This window comes from Callithrix jacchus, chromosome 8 (assembly GCF_049354715.1).
Source record: "Callithrix jacchus isolate 240 chromosome 8, calJac240_pri, whole genome shotgun sequence".
Lineage (NCBI taxonomy): Eukaryota > Metazoa > Chordata > Mammalia > Primates > Cebidae > Callithrix > Callithrix jacchus.
This window is the reverse complement of record NC_133509.1, coordinates 135,662,569-135,682,978: the sequence shown is the minus strand read 5'-3', so window position 1 is coordinate 135,682,978 and position 20,410 is coordinate 135,662,569. Positions and strand designations below refer to the sequence as shown.

General features: G+C 56.3%; 1 long non-coding RNA gene across 1 annotated transcript; it reads right to left on the bottom strand.

Moving 5' to 3' along the window:
* Positions 1 to 1,812: 1,812 nt before the first annotated feature.
* LOC144577474 (uncharacterized) lies at positions 1,813 to 18,804 on the bottom strand. Its single transcript, XR_013521543.1, has 2 exons — positions 13,675 to 18,804; positions 1,813 to 3,090 (listed from the first exon to the last, which is right to left on the bottom strand). It is a non-coding gene; the product is annotated as an uncharacterized LOC144577474 (long non-coding RNA).
* Positions 18,805 to 20,410: the final 1,606 nt, after the last annotated feature.

Below are 20,410 nucleotides of genomic sequence, written 5' to 3'. Positions count from 1 at the left end.
AAAGTGGTTTGGAGGGTCACAAGCACTCAAGCCCCAGCTCAGCAAAACTGCCAGGACACCAGCAAATCGTGAGGTTACCATGGGCGGATGGGAGAAGTGTGGGGATGGGACAAGAGTAGGAAGACGGTGAATGTCAGGGCTGAAGGGCAGACGCAGCCCCTGAAATGAGGCTTTGCACAGCACAGAGGCAGCAGCTCTCAGGCACAGACTCGTGAGAAAAATGACAGAGGTGTGGAGGGTGCTTCTGCCTTGCGGATGAAAGTTTCTCTTTCTCTCTAGCCAGGAAAAGGGGGCTGGCTCTGGAGTGGGCCAGCGTGGGGCCGGGCTCCCTGGGCAAAATCCATTCCCGAATGTCCCTCGTCCTGCAGAGCAGCGATGAGGCCTTAAACCCCCTGGCCTCACCCCGTGGGACTGGGTCAGGACAGTGTGGCCAGCCCAGGGCTGACGCAGGGCAGGCTGGGCCTCACGCAGCATGTACCCAGGCATGGTACCGGCCACGGCGCCACCAAGGCATCAGTTAATCCCCATAAGAGGCCGGCAAGGGTGGGTTCTTGGCCCCATTTTACAGATTAGGAGCCCGGCTTCCCGAGCTGCTCAGTTGACACAGTGGCAAACTGAAGGGCCAGTCTACACTCCAGCCATCAGCCTCTCCTTCACTGCCCTTGAGATCTCCAAACCCCTACTCCCGAAATTCCAGGGTGAGTGGCCTCCAGGGGCATCCTGGCCCCCAGCCCCTGACTTCTGGCCCATTGCCATGTGCCTACATGGAGAGGGAACACAAAAGAACTTTCCATCTCCTTTCTGGCCTTATAAGTAGAAGCAAGCCACACTTTCCTCGTGCCATCTGCGCCGGTTAATGATAGATTGAGAGGATGCTGGCCTGGCCTGGAGATGGGGTGAGGGTCTGTCCTAATTAGGACATGTCAAGTGCCCAGCAGGATAGCTCTGTGTCCTGGAGTAAGACAGGTGTGGATCTAAAATTGGAGGAGCGGAGGTGGCATTGACTTTTTCCAACCTTGATTCACCCATCCCGTGCCTTCAGCCGGGAAGGACCTGACAGGTGGTCCCAGCCCCTGGGCCCATGTGCCTGGATTCCTGTGCTCACAGCAGAGGCCCCAAAATAGACCAGGACATTATACTCCACGTCTGCAGTGCCCTGCCTCTCCGCGAGGAGCAGTGGGGTTTCCGCATGGACTCACAGGGGCTAATCCCTGCGCTTCCCCAAGCCCGTGGCTGATCAGGGGAGCCTGGTGCCAGGCGGGCCTGGCCCTGTGTTTCTGCTCAGCTGCCTGTTACCTGTGGGTTTGGGGGCAAGTCAGCTAAGTCCTCTGAGCCCCACGTTTCTTGTTCATTACTGTTTTTCTCTGCCTTTCCCTCTTTAGGGCCTGGAGACGTGCCTTTCTCCAAAAGTGCCTCAATTTGCTGTCTTCCTCATTCTCAAAGTCCCACAGACAGGATTTAATTCTTCCATCGACCCAGAACACCCGGAATTCTGCTATGCACAAATTCACCCTGTCCTCTGAAGCCTGCAATTTACTTCTGCCTAAAGCTAGCCGACATACAGCAGGGAGAGCTGCGGCTGCCTGCATTTCCTAGCGGAGTACATGATTCATCATTTTCAGACTTGGGGGTCAGGGGACCAGTCAGGGCCTTCATCTGGTGGGAGGCAGGGCCCAGGCTCTACTGACTGCAGACTGTGCAGCCTGTTGAGGTTGATTCTTACAGGAATCCTGCGAGCGAGATCGCTCTCCTTGTTTCACGGTAAGGAGATGGAGACACAGAGCTGAGAAATAGCACACTCAAGTTCACACATCCAGTTCCAGCCAGATTTATTACCACTTCTCCCAGGCATGTCTCCATCCAGAATCATGTTTGTCCCCTCTGGGGCTATAGAAACTGCAAATGATGGTTTCTTATTCTCAGCCCTGAAGCCACCAGCTGCTGAGATGTTGAACAAGGGCTTCCTGGGGCTGCATCCTCTGTCCTGGGAGATTTTAGGTGTCAGAAATTCACACATATTTAGCATGTGCCCGGGACCACTGGAGAATCCTTCTGGCCCTGCCTCTGCTCCTCAGCCCACCCCAAACCCTCTTCCGTGGAGGAGGACAGGGTCTGCCTGATCACTCCGACCCCTGAAGAAACTCTGATGGCTCAAAGCCCAGGTCCCGGGGACACTCTCTGACCTTCTGTCTGTGCCTGTAACCTCTGGGCCGCCCTGAAAGGCTTCTCTGATGTGGGTGCCTCTGTTAGACCACAGAAGCTGGCCAACTAGCTGATCCCCTGTCTGGAAAGCCTGATGGCTGGAAGCTGGCCTCCTGCAACAATCCGGACAAACATCATCAATCTGCGGTTTCTTAACAGGATCTCATTTGTCCTGGTTCTCAGGCAGGGGTGGAAGGAGCCGAGGTCAGGGCCTTGGCCTGCAGGAATGTGTGCTCTCAGCACTGAGCAGCCGTGTGCAGACTGTCTTGACATGCGTCATCCTGAATGCTTTTAGCTGCCTGTGGGGAAAGGATGCCAAGGCCCAGAGGAGACAGCTCGTGCCCCCGGTCTTTGAATTCAGGTCTGTCTTTGTCTGAAATTCACAGGGTATCTTTTGGGGGCATTCAGAAATATTCACCTTTCAAATCATACGCCAAGGTTACCTCCCTAGCAGACAGTCAAGGGTAGCACCAACGTGAAGTGCCATGTTCCAAGCTATGATCATGCCCTGCTTTGGTTACAGGCATCTGAGCACTTCCAACAGGTGGTAGGACCACCCAAATGTCCCCCAGCCACAAGTGGAGCAGGCGTCACTGGCAGGGGGACAGAGCCGGTGCAGACTGGAATGTTTAAGTGCCTGGAGTCTGGTTTCAGCTCTGCCTTCCCTGTGGGACCCACATTTATTGGTCTTTTTTATTAATAACTGACCAGTATCAGGCTCAACAGCAAGTCTGGTCTTGCAGACTTCTTCCCATTCTTCAACCAGAAGCTGCAGGGGTGCGAGAGATCTCTAGGAGAAGTTTCCGGAGGCCCATGGTCTCTGGAGGTTTTCTTTCCATTTGGAACAGGGCTTTGAAGTCTGAACAGTTCTCCTGGGGGAATGCAGGCCTGGAAGTCAAAGCATTTTGAGATTTGAAGGGAAGGCCACTCAGCCTTTTCTGAGCTCACAGCCCCTTGGGACGAGGGCCATCCCTGGGTGCAGGCCACTCAGGCTCCTGACACCACCCTGCAGAGGCCCTTCACGGCCACGGCTTTCTGCACCTGTGTTCATCCTCACAGCAAAATCATCCACACTCGAACCTGCTCTTAAATTTTAGGAGATGGCCTAATCCTGGCTGTGCACCCCAAGCCCTACTCAAGAGGCATCTGAATTCATCAGCTCCAGATATCCCTTGGACTTCCAAGTCACCCTCGGATTCCAGGGACAGCCGAGAGGTGAGGGTGACGGACTAGTTGAGAGGGGGCAGCCATCCCAGATCACGTAGGGCCTTCCTGAAACCAGGGACAGATTTTAGGCAAAGGAGACCCACAGGTACAGACATTCCTGGCCTTGCCCCGCCCTATGCCCTCCCTCCCATGACCTGAGACTTGCACAGACTCTGGACAGGAAGTATTCCCCCAAACCCTCTCTCTTTCAGGCCTCTGGTCTCCCAGCACCGGCGCAGGAGGGCACCCCTGTGTGCAAACACCAAGGTGGTGCTTCGTCTATGAGTTTTAAAGAGAACTTCAATTTGATTTATCTTCCAGTACAGGGAACTTGGCAAGATCTGCTTGTTCCAGGATCCGGAGAGCCTCAGCGCAGGGTCTGGGTGGCCCTGCAGGGGGAGAGTCAGAGGACAGCAGGAGGGGGCAGGCTGGGAGGCCTCTCCCCACAGATGGAGGGAAATGGGGACGCGCAGCCCTGCAGAATTGGCCCAGGCCTTGAGGCCATAGGGGGCCCCACCTCCAGACGTGCCTGGCCTGGGTTTCCCGGCCTTTGGCGCTGGAAGCCCACACAAAGATGGTATTCATGGTGAGGGCTTAAATTCTCTCCGGAATGGGGCAGGGTTTAAATAAATACATAAGAAGGTTGGATCCTGGGCCAGACTGAGCTTGCACAAGGCAATGGGTGCTGTGAAAGCCGGGGGGATGCCCCTCCTACACACACCCAACTTTGTGCAAAATTAGTAAAAAATATTCCTTCTATGGCAATTAGTGGGGAACCCCCGTGTGTCCCCATTCAGCGACAGTTGTGAAGGATTTGTGTTTGTGGAGAGCTCTAAGGACCAGACATTGATGGGTGTCTTTCACAGGTCAGGTGCTGTGGGATGTCACTCGAGACGGTGAGGTGGGCAGTAGGTCCTGGGATTCACCTGTTTATGCCTTTACACAGGGCAACTGGGCCGACGGCACTATTAGGTGTTGGGGTTGCTGGATGAGGGGACACCGAGACACACTGTTCTCATTCAAGTCACAATGGGGACAAACAATTAGGAAAGGAGACACCGAGAGCCAGCCCCAGAGCCGGCTCGTGAGGGTGTGGGGGTGAGCAAAACAAGTTCTCAGCTCTACTTTGCAGGTGGGGAAACTGAGGCAGGGACTTGTGTTGGGAAATGGAAGCTAGGTGCTGCTTCCTGGAAGAGGCGGGTCATGAGGTCCAGCGATCCAGAAGATCCTGGCCCACGTGATGAAACCTTGTCTCTACTAAAACTATGGAAAAGGTCAGCGGGGCCGGGCGCGGTGGCTCATGCCTGTCATCCCAGCACTGGAAGGCCAAGGTGAATGGATCACCTGAGGTCAGGAGTTTGACACCAGCCTGGCCAACACGGAGAAACCCCATCTCTACTAAGAAAAACAATAAAAAGAAAACCAACCAAACAAAAATGGGTGGCTTGCGGGGCTGCGGGAGGTGTGCTGAGCCCTCTGCTGTCAGGACCCCCGCCCTGCTGAGCCAGCCCAAAACTGCCGGAGAGGTGTTAGAATGACCTTTAACTTCTGAGTGGAGCAGTCCAGCACCGGGGTCCCAGTGACTCTTTGCTTGAAGTGAAGTCTGTAGTTCTAAAGACCCTGAGGATGGCGAGAGAGCGAAGACGGTGGGCCGGGCCGGCGGGTGCCTCGCCAGGCCAGCGCCCTCTCCTGAAGCCTGGGAGAGTCTTTGGGATGGGGTCTGGCAATGGAAGAATTGCAAACATTCTTCCCGTCTACCTTGATGGCTCTGAGCTCCGAAAGCCAGACGCTTCCAAAGAAGGAGGTTATGGGAAAGCTGGGACACTCTGCTGTCCTGACACCCAGAAGGGCGTTTCTCATGGATGGGGAAGACACGTCGGGCAAAGTGCTGGTCTCTTTTTTCGGGAGGGTTAGCAGCTTTCCTCTGGGAAAAGGGGTTTTGTCGATGAAGGCTCACCTCCCAAAACCTCAGGCTCTTTACAGTTACCTCACTCGAAAGGGGTCTTTTAAGAAGTGCCTAAGGTCAAGAGATGGAGACCATCCTGGCCAACATGGTGAAACCCCATCTCTACAAAAAATACTAAAATTAGCCAGGTATGGTGGTGCACACCTGTAGTGCCAGCTACTTGGGAGGCTGAGGCAGGAGAATTGCTTGAGGCAGAGGCTGCAATGAGCCAAGATCTTGCCACTGCCCTCCAGCCTGGTGACAGAGCAAGACTCTATCTCAAAAGAAAAGAAAAAAAAAAAAATGCAATGCATTAAACTTCCTAGTGAGGTCAACTCCACACAATGGGTAGATAAATGAGAAGTCAGATGGGCCGGGCAGGACCCTCTGGCAGACAGATGGGTGGTCACGGCCCTCCCAAGAATGATTACGCCGCAGAGCAGGGCTCCACTCCCCAAGGAGCCTCAGAGGGCCGTGGAGAAGGAAAGAGACGGCGCGCCTCCCTCTGCATCTGATGTGATGTTCAAAACCCCTGTGTGCGTTATGCTTCCTGTGCCATTCCGCAGCCTCGCTGGTTTCAGTCTAATTTTTTAAAATCACATGCCGTTATTGAGGGTGTAGATTGGTGTCACCTTTTTAGAAGCAACATTTCAAATGCCCTTTTGCTGAGTTCTGCTAAAATGGATGGGGTGTTTGGGGCTTTTTTCTTCCAGCACTATTTGTAATTATAAAAAATTGCAGTGACCTCTCTGTCCATCATTAGAGAAATGGCTGGATGAACTGTGGTGACGTCCATTTAAGGAATACTATTCACTATCCTGCTGATAGACAGGGAGAAGTGGCGGGGCGTGTACGGGCACAGGGAGGAGTGAGCACGTCGTCAAAAGGAAAGGCAAGTTGAAGAACCGTGTGTGTGTGTGTGTGTGTGTGTGTTTGTGTGTGTGTGCGCGCGCGCGTGTGTGTGTACCATCCCATCTGTTTAAAAATGCGCATATGTACATATTTATTTAAATGGCTGTATATGCCTAAAAATATTTGGAAGGAGCCACAGCAATCAGTGAACTGATTATTTTGTGTGGGGGGGGAAGCATACATTCTTTATATTTGAATCTGTGACAAGAAGCCACTAATGTCACATTTAAAAATAAAGATTTACAACAAACTCCTTACTTTTGGGTAAAACCATGGCTCTGGGGAAATGCACCCTATCTGCCCTGTGGCTCTGGCCTCGTGCCCATGGCTACTGGATGCTTGGAGGTCCCCTACCCCGTGTCCCTGGCACGTGGGACACAGCCTCGGAGCTCAGCGGCCCCTCCCTGGGCTAGCTGGGCACCAGGGAGGACATCATCCAGTGACAGCTTGTGGTTAGATTGGCCGAGTCCTCCCTTCTTTGAAAGTGGGTGGACAGCAGGGCAGACACCTCCAAGCGTCCCCCCAGAGGGATAATGGACCCCATTGTCTGGGTAGAGGTGGACGCATGCCCCTCCCCGTTTCCTCTCTCTCACAATCCAGAGCGGCGTCCAGTCGTGACATGACACGGAGCTGAAGGAGGACACACTTTTTCTGGTCTCCTCCCACCTCTGTCTTAACAAATTCATATTCAGCCACCTCTCAATTTTGCCAAAAAAGCAAGGGGAAGTTGTCCCGACACACTGCCCGCACTGCACGATGGCAGAGACCAGCAGGGCATTAGAACCTTGGCACTGTGGCACCAGGACACAGGGCACCTGAGGCCCAGGTGGCTGAGAAGGGACCTGAGTTCTGAGTGACTTCAGCTACGGGGACTTGGCACAGCCTGTGCTCCAATGGACGGGGCACACCAGAGCTGGGATCCTAGGGCTGGCTAATGTGCAGGATGCAAAGGCAAGACTGGGGAAGGACGAGGGAGTGGAAGGCCCAGGGGTGGCAGGGTCTCTCTGCGTTCCAAGGAAGGCACGGGAGGAGGCTGAGGAAGGTCCCGAGGCTGTGGGGCCAGGCATCCACACTGTCCTCCATCATGGCTGAGACTCACAAGCCGACAGGGGGCCTGTTGGCTCATTTTAGTCTGCTCCACTCAGGAGAGCAGAAGACCCTGCCATTCGTGTACCCACGACTGTCTCATTTTCTAGAGGAAAAAGACAAAGAACAGGAGAGAAAAAATGGGCTCACTGTGGTTGCCTGTGCGGCTGGGAAGCGGCGGGAAGAGCCAGAGGCCAAGGCCAGAAGTGTGGGCAATTGCAACAGTTTACAGGGCACGGGGCACAGTGCCCAGGGACGTGAAGCACAGGGACCGCAGGAGACTGCTGGGCAGGGTCAGGAAGGAGGGAGCACCAAGGATGCAGAGGGGCCGGAGGGGCCGCAGCGGTCAAGGCCACAGACTGCAGCATGGGGAGGACAGGGCTTGTGCCCTGGATCAGCCTCAGCGAGTGGGAATGCTGTGTGGGGGGGGTTCTGCAGGAGAGCAGAAGGAGGGGCTGAGTGCCTTTGGTATGAAGCAGAGTTGGGGCAGTGGAGACCCCACTGGAGAGGCAAGGCTGAGAAGGGCAGCCCAGGTCACCCCAGGGTGCTTGTGTCCCAGCAGGGGATGATCTCAAGGGTGTCTGCAGACCAAGGAAAAGGAGCTGCCTGATGGGCAGGGAATGGGGAGAGCAGAAGCAAAGACAAGTGCTCCCCACATCCAGCAGCAGGAGTGCAGGGAGCCAGCAGGCAGAAGGTCTGCCAGTGGTATGACTCCAGGAGTGGGGTTGAGGAGGCATGCAGACAGACGTCACTGAACTCAAGACCAGGAAACAGTGAGGGGACAGACAGAAAGATACTCTGCAGTGTGACAGTGAGGCTGGGATGCCCCATCGTACGTACGTCACACATCACACCACTCACAGCAAAGTCTGAACTGTGCCCTGCACAACCTGCCCAACTGTACTTGCCAGCCCTTTGCGGGAGCTGGATGTGCCACCCACGTAGTTGCGAATCCTCCCGAACACAGAAAGGTGGCTCCAGGGAATAAATAAGGAGCTTCGGGGCTGGTAGATAGGTCTGGGGGGAATGCCCGCTGCTCCAGCCAGAGACAAGCAAGGGAGATGAGGACAATGACAACCCCCTAGAGGAAATCAAAAATCCCAGTGACAAAAGCAGTTCTCACCCAGGGCTGGACACAGAGCTGGACACAATGATGACAACCCCCTTTGACAGACAAGGAGACTGAGGCTCCACGAGATGAAACACTTGCGGAAGGACACAGAAAGAATCATAGCGAGAGGCAGAACTGGGGTCCAGGCCCAGAAGAGGACAGCCCGGTGGTCAGGCGTGCTAGCATCCTTCCATCAGCCCATGTGCACGTGTCCACACGTGCCTCTGTGCCCGGCCTGCACACAGCCCGTGGGCCTGGATGAGGCCTGCCTGAGATCTCCAGGAAGAGCAGATAAATCAAGTCAGCCTTAATTAAGTCGCACACAGGGACTGGGGGTCCAGAGGGGCTGCCACCTGCCTGCAGCCCCCATTGTGCACAGTTAATCCTGTCCAGGTGTCTGCCGGCAGGCCCTGATCAATTAGTCACTGCGATTGAAGCTGAGTGTAATTAATTATTCAATTTTGAGCTGTTCCAGCTTAATGCATCTGAAATGACATCATGCAGCCTGGGCGTTCTGAAGGCGGGGGACAAAAGGCAAACAGGTCTGAACAAAGCCCCCGTGCACCTGACCCTCTCAGTCGGCACTAACCCTCCACCGCCCAGAGTGAACCTGCTCACCTCACGCGGTCGCCATCAAAAACCCCTCCCCAGCAGGTGCAGCCCTGAGCACTGGGGCTGCCGGCTGGCCCGCTCTGGGAGCCTCCACCTCCGGATCCATGGACCTCAGTTCATGGGTCACCACTCCAGCTCCCCTCCTCAGCCACTCCCTCTGAACCCTGCTCTGCTGCCCCTTCCTGAAACCATTGTCCTGGCTCGGCTGGGAGGAATGGCACAGGCCTTTTTGCTGTGGTCACTGCTCTGCCCAACTCTGGGCACAGTGGGTAGACCTGGGCTTCCCATCGGCCCTTCTCTCCCTCACCTTGGGGTGCAGGAGGGGTATGAGCAGGCAGGAGGCCCACGTCCTTGTCTTTCAAGGGGAAGTAATGGGAGCAGATGGTCCCTTCATCCACCTTGATCTGTGCTGCTGAGCCCAGAGAATTTCTGGCGGCTTGGCTCCCCCACTCCGGTCCTCCCCTGCTGTGCCCTGGGTCACGCCCTCTCACCTCCCTGACTCCCAGCTCAGGCATCTGCCCATCTTGACGACACTCTTTCCTGAACCGTCCATGGTTCTCTGTTACCCCTCTCCCAGGAGAAGCCTCAGCCGTGCTGGGAGGCCCTCACCCTGCCTTTCTCCTGCCCCTTCTTCTCCCTGATTCTGCCTCACACGGGCTCCATCCCCTCGATGCCAGTCCCTGGCCTTTGAGGCTTAGAGTGACCCTTCCAGGCCTGAGTACTCCACCTCTGCCAGCCAGGGAAACCCCTATCCTGCCCCTCTCTTTCCTTGGAAACCTGTCTGTCCCTCCCGTGGTGCCTGCAGCCCCCCTCCACCCCCACCCCGGATGCCCACTCAGAGCACTGAACGGATGCTCCCTTATCTCAATGCATCTGAAACAAAGCCTGCGTTTGTACAAAGGCTGCAGCTTACGCAGGAGTGGGGACAGCCGCCTCTCTCGGCAGCCATGTGTGGGGCACCTAGCACAGCGTTTAGCACGTAATGGGCCCTCCGGCAATGTTTGTTGAATTCGTGACGGAAGAAATGATTAAATCAGCCAAATTGAACTCATTATCTCCCCCCTTCGTCCCTGCCCAAGGGGGAAGTCCTGGACCCTGCATCTGGCATAATGGTGTCATTAGCAGCCTCGAAGCCCTCCCAGCTGCAACTGGGCCATTTCCACCCTCTCGTCTTGCTGCCCACAGCCAGAGTCACCAGGGTGGTTCAGAAAAAGACCCCCAATCCCGTGCCGCCTCCCCACCCATCTCCCTGGCCTCATCCAAGCCTCACTGTCTCTTACCAGGCCTCACTCCCACCCGGGGGCCCTGCCTCCAGCGTCCTCCCTCCATCCCACCCTCCAAGTAGCCCCTAAATGGGCTTTCTGAAATGCAAACTCGGGCACAAACTTCTGTGCTTTAAAATGCTCAGGGGACCCAGCAATTCCACTTCCTGGAGTATACCCAAAAGGACTGAAAGCAGAGACTTGCTCAGCCGTGGTCACAGCAGCGTCACTCACAATAGCTGAAATGTGAGATCAAACCTCGTCCACCTACAGATCAACAGAATGTGGGACTCAAGACAAGGGAGTGGCATTTGGCCTGAAAAGGGAAGGGAATGTTGACACATGCTACTTCATGGATGGGCAGTGTGTGTGTGTGTGTGTGTGTGTGTGTGTGGTTTTTTGAGTTGGGGTCTCACTCTGTCACTCAGGCTGGAGTGTCACTCAGGCTGGAGTGATCAAGGTTCACTGCAGCCTCCACCTCCTGGGCTCAAGCAGTCCTCCCGCCTCAGCCTCCAAGTAGCTAGGACCGCAGGCATGCACCACCACACCCAACTAACTTTATGGATGAACCTTGAGGACACGATGTAGGGTGAAATCAGCCAGTCGCAAAGGGCCAAACACTGCACAATTCCACTTATATGAGGGACCTAGAGTAGTCACATTCACAGAGACAGAAAGCCGAATGGTGCTTGCCAGGGGCTGGGGGAAGGGGTGCTCAATGGACACAGAGTTTCTGTTTGGGATAATGAAAAAGTTTTCAGGACAGTCGTGGTGACAGTTGGTACAACACTGTGAATATACTTAGCACCACTGAACTGTACACTTAGAAATGGTCAAAAGGGCAAATTTTCTGTTATGTATATTTTATGACTATTTTTTAAAATCCTGAAGGAAGGCTGGGCACCGTGGCTCACCTCTGTAATCCCAGGACTTTGGGAGGCTGAGGTGGGCGGTCACCTAAGGCCAAGAGTTTGAGACCGGCACGGTCAACATGGTGAAACCCTGTCTCTACTAAAAATACAAAAATTAGCCAGGCGTGGTGGTGGGCACCTGTAGTCCCACCTACTTGGGAGGCTGAGACAGGAGAATCACTTGAACCCAGGAGGGGGAGGTTGCAGTGAGCTGAGATTGCACCATTGCACTCCAGCCTGAAAGACAGAGCAAGGCTCGGTCTCAGAAAATAAATAAATAAATAAAATCCTAAAAGAAAAAAGTTCAATTGGCTGCAAATGCTCTCCTCATGCCTCTCCCAGCCCTCCTTGGAGACCTTGTCCTGCAGGGGTTCTGCGTGCCTCGACCCCTCCCCCGCAGCCTCACACCTCCCCTTTGGGTGCAGCCTCCGGGCGAGGTCCCTGCGACTGCCCAATTCGCTCCCTGGCCCCCACCCATTCATGCCTGCTCAGCCCCTTTCCAGAGCTGGAAGCTGTTCTGTCTTTTTCCCCCACAGGCCTGCCGACAGGTCAACACTCTGTAAATATCTGGGGAACTTGTAAAGGAAGGAGTGCTTGGGTCTTTGCTGGCCCCAGCCGCCTCAACGCCCATAGGGTCTCCCCTGTTTCTGTTACTTCCAGCCCCCCAGAATTTGCCATCTCTACCCCTCCCCCAGGGGGAGGAGGCAGGTGCAACCCAAGAGGGGAGCCTTGATCCCGTGGAGGTCCTCTGAGCAGCCCCCCAGGGCCACGTGCTCTAGGCAGTGGGAAAGCAGCCCAGAGCTCTGGTGGTAAGTCCTGAGGGGCAGCACCCCAGTCCTGGGCCACACACAAACCAGCAGGTCCCTGGTTCCCAGGCTCTCTCATGTCCTCGAGAACACGACTCACCTGCTGGGCTGATGGCACCCCATTCTCCTGACCTTCTACATGTTTGTTAGGCAGAGGGGTAAAGACATTGGGGTTGGATGGACTCAGCCTCAGTTTCCTCATTTATTTATTTATTTAGACAGAGTTTCGCTCTTGTTGCCTAGGTTGGAGTGCAGTGGCACGATCTCGGCTCATGGTAACCTCCACCTCCTGAGTTCAAGCGATTCTCCTGCCTTAGCCTCCCGTGTAGCTGGGATTACAGGCATGCACTAATTTTCTGTTTTTAGTAGATACGGGGTTTCTCCATGTTGACCAGGCTGGTCTCGAACTCCTGACCTCAGGTAATCCGCCCACCTCAGCCTCCCAGAGTACTGGGATTACAGGTGTGAACCACCATGCCCAGCAGTTTCCTCCTTTATAAAACACGGTCCCCATATATCCATCAGAGGGAGGCAGGAGAAATGCACCCTGACCCGGTCCCATGGCAGGTCACTACGGAGTGACGAGGCGGAGGGCACCTCCTCCACTCCCCCACGACACAACTCCGCTCAGAGCAAGAATCTGCACAAGCAGAGTCCAGCCATGGGGCTGACTGCTTCAGTGCCAGACATCAGAATGGGGGTCACCCTCGGGGTGGGGCGGCAGTGATGGAAGGAGCAGGAAGGAGCTACCAGGTGCTGGGGTGCCTGGTGTCTGCATTGGGGCGCATGGCACAGGTGTGCTCATTTTGTGACAGTTCACCCATCAATACCTTTATAGTATGTGTGTTTGCCTGTGCGTCTATTATGCCTCAATAAAAGAAGAAAGAGCCAGGCGCGGGGCTGCGTGCCTGTCATCGGAGCTACTTGGGAGGCTGAGGCTGGAGGGTCTCTTGAGCCCAGGAGTTCTGAGCTGCAGTGCGCTACGCCAATCGGATGTCCGCACCAAGTTCGGCATTAGTATGGTGACCTCCCGGGAGTGGGGGACCACCAGGTGGCCTAAGGAGGGGTGAACCGGCCCAGATCAGAAACGGAGCAGGTCAAAACTCCCGTGCTGATCAGTAGTGAGATCGCGCCTGTGAATAGACATTGCACTCCAGCCTGGCCAACATAGCAGACTCCGTCTCTTTTAATAAAAAATAAAATTAAAAAATAATAATAATAAAAGAAGAAAGAAAGCAAGAGAAGAGAAAACCTGAGCATGAGGGCAGGGAGGCTGCTCCCAGGAGGAGTGGTGAGGAGCAGCGCGAGAAGGTGCTGGAAGGTGGTTGCTTGGCCTTCTCGCCGGAAATGTCCCTGATGCAGTGAGAACCATTTTGAACCCAGAATCTCTGACTCCCAAAGGAGAACCTAGGGAGGACTTGGGTGGTGCTGTGGAGGGGCTGGCCACTTCTCCTTTGGAGAGGCAGCTTGGGAGGGAGGGTGAGTGCCCTGGTGATGGCCGCCAAAACCGCACAGTGCAGGGAGTGAGTGCAGCCTGGAGCAGGCCTTGGCAGGAGGTGCAAGGGGAGCTGGGGGCCGGCAGAGGCAAAGGTGGGGTAAAGAAGGCACAGTGCAAACTTACCATGTGGAAACCTCCTCTCGGCATCATCGAGGCCTGCAGCTCTGGGCTCCGGGACGTCCTGGTGTGGTCCAGCCTCATTCCCTCCATGTGTGGTATAGTGGGGACGGGCTCCTTGCCTGGGACCCCTGAACATGGAAGTGGGGGAGCGCATCCACCCTTCACAGGGAGGCTCCGCTGCTCAGCGCAGGCGGTGGCTGTCTGGGTGCCCGGTGCCGTGGTGACTGGGCTGGGCTGGCAGGACTCCCTGCGCGGTCATTCTAATTGCCGTAGCGGCCTAGCTGATTAGCGCGGTAACCACCAGCTTGGGAAGGAGGGGACTTCAGAGCGCCAGGAATTAAGCCGAGACTTTGCAAGTTTCTGTCTTTGCCTGCCCCTGCTACAACATGGACACCACGGGCAGAACCCGCTCTCGTCCAGCTTGGCCGAGCGCTCTGGTCTGTTGACCAACGTGGGGTCATTAAAAGGCACAAGACCCCCTCAGATGGGCTCCTGTGCTGGCCATCCCAGGGGGGACCAGGACCCCAGGACCCCATTTCCCCCAGAAACAAGCCGGAAGGGAGCAGCAGAGCCACTGCGCTGGGCAGCCACTGCGTGGCGGGGAACAAGAAGCCCTCAGCTTTCTAAGAAAGGATTTCGGCCAACGCCTGTGGCAACAGCATGACCACATGGCTTGGCCACAACCAAGTGAGTGAGCCTGTGTGGATTGTCCAGGAATCATCTCTCTCGGAGGAAGTGGTATGAGAGGGAGGGAGGAGCGGGAGCCCTGACTCCTGCATTCCAAGGGGAGCTGTGGATGTCCACGCGGGTTGAGAAGACAGGGCCACCCTTTCAATTTACTGCTTTGAGTACAGAAACATGGCCAGCGCATAGACAGTCAGGGGGAAGGAGGAACGAGCCTCCACGTACCCTTCACCAGACTCCACAGTGACCTCAGTTTATGCTACTTGGAAGCCACGTTTCAAACCCAGGGCCAGGGACCGGAGCATCCACTGCCCTCAGCCCCTGGGCTCAACTCAACAGAAGTTTTCTCCAAACTTCCTCTGTACCCCAGGCCCATGCCCTTGGACAGCCCTCTGCTCGGATGAGACCCCACCCGCCCACACGCACATGCGCACATGGAAAGCCCCTCCAAGTGTTTTGAGGTAGTCCTGAAACAGGTGGCGAAGGAGAGAGAGGGGGCGCTACTTCGGGCACCACAAGACGGTCACTCGCCACCTGACGCTGTCAGAGCCCGAGCACCCTCTGATAAATGTGCTGACCTCCGAACAGGCTTCAAAGCCAGTGCCGCATGCAGTTCCAAATCCGGACTCCGGGGGCTATTGGATTGCATGATTTCTCTTGCAGCCTTGGTTACGGGTTAGCATGAATCTTCTCACCCCTTAATTATAGTTCTGGCATCCGAAAAGCACACCGACACCTCTCCCTCTTTTGGCGTCATGTCCTCATTCCTCCCCACTCCCAAACGCTCAGCGAGCCGGAGCTAATCCCTGCTGCTGTTTCTGACTGTCCCCGTCCCTGTCCTCCAGGATCTGACCACACACTCATTGGCCCATGCCTGCTACCTGCCTTACAAGGCAATACTGTCTGCCAAGAGATGCTACTTTGGGAAGAGTCAAGAGGACGGAGAGAATGTCAGGATCTTTTTTTTAGGTGCTGAGCAAGGCCATTCCAGGGGCTGCCGAGAGCAGGCGGTGATCCGTATCAGAGATGGACTTGAACATACACTCTCTTCCAGGGGGCAGGAGGTGGAAAAAGTAAGCCCATGGCTTCTTTGGCTCGAGTCGGATGGAGCAAATTAAACATTTAGGAATTCTCCTCTCCCAGAGGCAGATCTGTTTTAGGTCTGATGTCTGTCAACCAAATGAAAATAGATGAAAGCGGCCCCAACGACGTCTCTGCGTGGAGAAGAGAGGCACAGCTTTCGTGACGGGGATGAGTGACCTCGTTCTGGGCTGCTTCCCTAATTGATTGCACCTCCAGGGTGGAAAACAGACACGGAGGCCAGTCCTCCCACTCTCCCCCACGCCCTGCCCACACCGGGAACACAGCAGGAAACTGTCGGGGTGACCCAACGTGCTTTGGAAGCAAAGAAAAATATTGAGAGGGGACATGCAAGCCTTCCAGGGCAGCGTGGGGGTGCGCGGAGCACCGGTGTTTTCGGGAACAGTGGGTTTCGGGTAGTCCCAGGGGTACGGCTCGTGAAGAGGACTGCTTCCACCCTGGGCTGAGGAATAGCGTGGGATGCACTGAACAGGTGAGGGAGGGGCCAGACCCGCACAGCCTCGCCTTGGTTCCACGCTTTCCAGGCCCTGTTTGGAGGGGAAGAGGAAAATGGCCCCTTTGGCACTCTGAGATTGAAGAGAGGGAAGGACAGCAGATTATGCAGAGACATGAGGAAACCCGGACCACTTCGTTGGAAAAAAAGACACCACCGGGCAGCCCAGGCAGCAGGGGAAAGAAAGCCCGGGCTGGGAAAGGCAGGAAGGGCCCCCCCAAGCCCTGACACCCCAACACGAGGGCCTCTGAAGTGCCAGCCCTGGAGTAACTGTTTGGACACTGTTGACCCCCACGCCCACGTTGCCCTCCATAGGGACAAGGGCCTGATTAAATGGCAAGGAGTCCATCATGCTGCTATGCCTACCAGCCTTTCCCGCTGAGCCCTTAGGACAAGTGAAACCCTGCAGGAGAGAGGCTGAAGGGACAGGGGCGTCTCTGAGGTCACGACAAGCCCTATCTTCTTCAGGACCCCCAGCCTGCCTCCAGGAGTGCCTCTCATACCTGATGTCCCCTCTGCCTTACCCCCATGCAGGGATGAGCCAGCTCTGCATCCTCCCCAAGGGCCTCCTCCAGCCCGCGGTGGTGGGAGCCTCCTCATTGGGGACCCCAACTCTGACACAACCCCTTGGCACAGGGGATGGGCTTGGGAGAGGCTGGCCAGCCTCATTTGAACCTAGTCTCTTTGTAAGGGGAGGAATGTGGGAGCGCCCCAGTGAGGAGAAGAGCGAAGCAGAGACAGAGGCAGGGGCAGGAGGGGCTGGGGCAGGGCATGTGCGGGGCCAGGACTGCAGCAGCACTGACCTCCTGAAAATGCTCCCAAACCTAACCTCCTCCCAGAGCTCACCAGAGGGTCAACGTTTTCCTGCTTTCTGCTGTCACTAAGAAGCAGCAGAGAGAGAGGTACCTAAGCCAGGCCCCTGGCCAGGAGATGGCCTGTCCCTGGGAGCTCCCGCAGGCAAGGTCCTGTACCCCTTCTCTCCTGCTTCTTGTTCCCCCAATCCTGAGCCCCTGGGGGCTGTCTGGGTGTCCTCCCTCTCAGCTGGTGGGTTTGGCTCTCGGGGTGGGGCACACTCAGCTCAAGAGGGATTGCCAAACAGCCCCTAGGAGTCCAGGCCTTCCTCTAAGAGTCCCTGAGAGTCCAGACCTTCCTCTGCCAGTCACCACTCCCCTTCCGCCCACCCCTTCCCACCACACCTGCCCCGGGCCTGCGAAGTGGACACAGTGCATGGGGGTCAGGAGCGTGGCCGCTCCTGTGAGGTCACTGGGCAGATATGCTGGCATTTGCCATCCCCGCATATGGTCGTAACCAGATCGGCACAGAGCCCCTCACCCTCCTCTTGCCCAGCCTGCCGCACCCTAAAATAGCCTCAATATATGTAAGGCATCTTCTGGAACAGAACCGGCTGGGTCATTTAAACATTCCAGGCATCTTGTTTATGCGTGGTAGCTCTCAGTACGGCAGGCAGGACTCACACACTCATTCCTGCGAGGGGTCCCCGGATCAAGGGTGCACATGTCTCCCGTGGCTGGGAGCTGATGTCAGAGCTGCGTGGGCCTGAGCGTGACGGATGCCTCTGCCCAGGCTGACATCTGCTGTTACAGCCTGGCAACAGGGCTGGCAGGAGCCCAGCTCCGGGGTCTTGACCCCAGCCACTTCCCCCTACAGAGAGGGAAACTGAGCCCAGATGAGTCGCAGGCGCCGTACTGCCAGGTGGGGACCCAGATGCACTCCCATCACGTTCACCAGCCCTGCAATGGGCACAGCAGGAGAAGAGCGGGCAGGGAATTGGGCCCTCGAAGCCCAGGAGGTAGGAGGAAGCTCCTGCTGAAGTCCAGGCCTTTGGTTCTTGCTATTGGGCTCAGAAAAGGAAAAGCGGCTGTGAGCACAGGAAGGGTTCTTGGGAAGGCTCCCACACACCTGCAGGGAAGGCTGGGACGCCCCTCCCCCGCTCCCAGCCCCCAGTCCTAGGCCTGCGGATGTTTGCAGCTGGGTCATTCTTCGCCACGGTGGCCGCCTGTGCACTGGGGATGCCTAGCAGTTCTCTGGCCTCTGCTCACCAGATGTTAGTAGCATCAGGTCTGCCCCGAGTTGTGACAATCAAAAATGTCTCCAGTTAAAGGGACTCAGCCTAGCAAAGAGGTAGCTGCACTCCCAGGTTATTACAGCACTATTCACCGTGGCCAACACACGGATTCAATCTAAGGGCACGCCAGCAAGTGGAGGATACAGAGCACGCGGCGAATACACGCAGTAGAACACTGTTCAACCACAAAAGCAATGAAATCCCGTCCTCTGCAGCAACATGGATGGGACCGGAGGCCATGAAGCAAAATAACCCGGAGACAGAGACAAATGCCACACGTTCTCACACCCACGTGGGAGCTGCAAATGTGGGTCTCATGCGGGTAGAGAGGAGACGGGAATGAGGGTGGAAGGTGAGGGGAGTTTGGTTAATCAGCACAGAAATCCAGTTCCAGGGCAGGAATGAGTTCCCGTGTTCAATACCAGCACAGCGGGGTGGCTATAGTTAACAGTAATTTACTGTTTATTTCAAAATAGCTAGAAGAGTTGAAATGTGCCCAACACAAAGAAATGATAAATGTGTGAGGTGACGGAGGGCCTGAATGCCCCTGAATGCCCCGGTTTGAGGCATGCACACTGTGTTTGTATCGAAGCATCACAGGTGCTGGGCACGGAGCTCACACTGGCAATCCCAGCTCTTGGGGAGGCCGAGGCGGGAGGATGGCTTGAAGCAAGCTGGGCAGCATAGTGAGACCCCATCTCTAAAAAGCTAAAGTCACATGTACCCCAGATACATGTACAATTATCTATCAATAAAAAATAATATTAAAGTAAAATTTTAAACTAAGAAAATAATTAAAATGTAAAACTATGTCTCCAGGCATTGCCCACCATCCCCTAGAAGGCAAAATGGTCCCTGGCTGAGCCCCCTGCTATGGAGAAGTGAAACCTTGCCTGGTGCAGGGAAGAAGCCTGAAGGGCCCCCATCACCTTCCTCCCCACCTCTCACTGCCAGCTGGGGACACGGAGCCCACACCCGCACACCCACCAGCTTGGGCTGTGGCCACCGATCAGCTGAATTCATCAAGCTCCCCAGAGTACCTCACAGGCGCAGGGGAGAGCTGCCTGCCTCCCTGCCTCAACTGGAGGCTGAGCTTCCTTCCAACAGCTCCCAGGGCAGGGCGGTGGGACACCCACTGAGGCCAAGGAAGCTGCAGCTCCCAACCTTGGGACCTTGGCGCTGGGTCCTATAGGGTGTGGCCAAGCTCACAGCAGAGGACCTTAGGAGCAGAAAACCAGAAGGCAGAGAAACAGAGTGGGAACGGTGTGTCACTGTCTGGGGCACAGGAGAAGATGCAGAAGCCGGCGGGGAGAAGGAAGGTGGAGAGGCAGCTGGGGGGGTGCCCACTCCCTGGCAAGGGCCCAGGCTGTCTCAGGAGGGCGAAGGGCTGCCTGGTATTAGTTTCGCCTTGCAGGTGGGGTTCTGGATCTGGGTCCTCCCTGACTGCCCTACAGGTGGATCTGTCCATTTTTCCTGGACCAGGCTCCTCCCTCTCAGAGAAGCACCTGCTCCCCAGGCAGCCCCTGCAAGCACCCTCAGGCCAAAGGGGGAAGATCAGGCCAGCCAGGGGCTGGGGGAGCTCTGGGTGGTGTGCAGAGGACGCCAGCCTATGCAAGGAGGCAACAGAGGTCCCCAGTCACCTGCACCCTGCCCCTGCCCACCCCGGGGGCATCCTCCCTGTGGATGAGCTGTGCCTAAAGGACCTGGAGCCTGAGGGGTCCTCATGGGCCCCAGGGGAAGCAGGTGGCCAGGAGAGATGCAAAGGTTTCCCAGGCAACACTCGGGACGACTCAGCAGCAGCCACCTCCAAAAGCGGGGAGCAGGGCCAGAGAGCCAAGGGCAGTGATGGGTCCCGGCCCAGCCGTGGCGGTCCCTGTGGGCTTCAGTGCGTGCATGCTGCCATCGTGTGGAGCCCAGCCGGGGTGGCCCTCCAGCCGTGGGACACCCCCTGGCCCCCCACACTGGGAACCCCGCCTGGCCCGGGCACCTCTGCCCCCCCTGCCCCAACCACAGGCCTAAGTGGGCCCAGATGGCGTTGGCAGAATGGGCTGGCTGGGCTGCTGCCTCCAGGGGCCCTGGAGTTGGGGCTCAGCCTGCTGGGGATGGGAGGGCGGGTGGTTTGAACAGGCGAGCCTAATCCAGAGCCTCTCAAAGAGGGCTGACAGTGTAGGAAGCGGGCAGCCAGGCCCAGAGTCCAGACACGGTGCCAGCCCTGCTCTGCCTCTCCAGTTCCCCGGATTCTTCTGGACTTGCTTCCTCATTCATTCCAGAAGGATGCTCTTCCTGGAGGACCTGCCAGCCAGTGTCTCACCTTCTCTGCTCCCCCGCCCCTTCCTGGGGTGTCCTGTGTCACAGGAACAGTGGAACCCTGCCCC